The sequence below is a fragment of the Volvox carteri genome (genome assembly GCF_000143455.1).
Source record: "Volvox carteri f. nagariensis unplaced genomic scaffold VOLCAscaffold_24, whole genome shotgun sequence".
Taxonomy (NCBI): domain Eukaryota; kingdom Viridiplantae; phylum Chlorophyta; class Chlorophyceae; order Chlamydomonadales; family Volvocaceae; genus Volvox; species Volvox carteri.
In genome coordinates, this window is record NW_003307567.1 from 1173200 (window position 1) to 1174930 (window position 1731).

Consider the following 1731-nt stretch of genomic DNA (forward strand, 5'->3'; position numbering starts at 1 on the left):
TGAGGATCCCCAGCCCCAACGCCGTCGCTCCTGCTGCTGCTGCGTTGCTATTTCCCGCCGCCGCCGCACCTGCTGCTGTTGCTATTTCCCACCGCCGCCGCGCCTATTGTGCAGACTAATGCACCTCCCAGCCCCACCTTCGTCGCTGCCGCTGCTACTCCGTTGCTAATTCCCGCCGCCGCCGCACCTGCTGCTGTTGCTATTTCCCGCCGCCGCCGTGCCTGTTGTTCAGACTAATGTATCTCCCAACCCCACCGCCGTCGCTGCCGCTGCTGCTGCGTTGCTGATTCCCCCCGCCGCCGCGCCTGCTGTTGAGAGTAATGGCCCTCCCAGCCCCACCTTCGTCGCTGCTGCTGCTGTTGCGTTGCTATTTCCCGCCGCCGCCGCGCCTGCCGTTTAGGCTACTGCACCTCCCAGCCCCACCTTCGTCACTGCCGCTGCTACTCCGTTGCTAATTCCCGCCGCCGCCGCGCCTGCTGCTGTTGCTATTTCCCGCCGCTGCCACGCCTGCCGTTTAGGCTACTGCACCTCCCAGCCCCTTCGCCGTCGCTGCTGCTGCTGCTGCATTGCTATTTCCCGCCGCCTCCGCGCCTGTACTTCTGACACATTACAGCCACACAGCGCAACCCCTCCAACAACAACAGGATGCCAGAATGCAGGGGCAGAGGAACATACGCCTGTATGGAGGCGCTGGCTCGCCACCTGCACCATGCACACCTGGTCAACCCACCCCAGCGCTACCAGATGGGGTGCACAGCCTGTACAAGGCTGCTGGCTCATCAAGGCGCATGCCAGGCACATCCCATGCGCACACCCTCCCTGCCCAGCCTACTTCTGACACATTACAGCCACACAGCGCAACCTCTCCAACAACAACAGGATGCCAGAATGCAGGGGCAGAGGAACATACGCCTGTATGGAGGCGCTGGCTCGCCACCTGCACCATGCACACCTGGTCAACCCAGCGCTACCAGATGGGGTGCACAGCCTGTACAAGGCTGCTGGCCCATCAAGGTGCATGCCAGGCACATCCCATGTGCACACCCTCCCTGCCCAGCCTACTTCTGACACCGTTTGAACGTCATCATGGCCTTAGTCGGGGGATGGCAAAACGAGGGGGGAAAGGGGTAAAACGTGGCGGAGCTGAATGGTTAGGAGGGCGATTTAAGGGTATGACGGGGGCCCCCTGCAACCTAGGCGACGCATTCGTTCGAACGTCACCATGCCTGCAGTCCGGGGATGGCAAAACGAGGGGGGAAAGGGGGAAAATGTGGCAGGGTTGATTGGTTAGGAGGGCGTGTTTAAGGGCATGACGGGGGCCCCCTGCAACCTAGGCGACGCATTCATTTGAACGTCACCATGGCCAGCAGTCCGTGGATGTCAAAACGAGGGGGGAAAGGGGGAAAACGCGGCGGGGTTGATTGGTTAGGAGGGTGTGTTTAAGGGCATGACGGGGGCCCCCTGCAACCTAGGCGACGCATTCATTTGAACGTCACCATGGCCACAGTCCGTGGATGTCAAAACGAGGGGGAAAGGGGGAAAACGCGGCGGGGTGGAATGGTTAGGAGGGTGTGTTTCAGGGCATGACGGGGGGCCCCTGCAACCTATGCGACGCATTCGTTTGAATGTCACCATGGCCGCAGTCGGGGGATGGCAAAACGAGGGGGGAAAGGGGGAAAATGCGGCGGGGTGGATTGGTTAGGTGGGCGTGTTTAACGGCATGACGGGGGC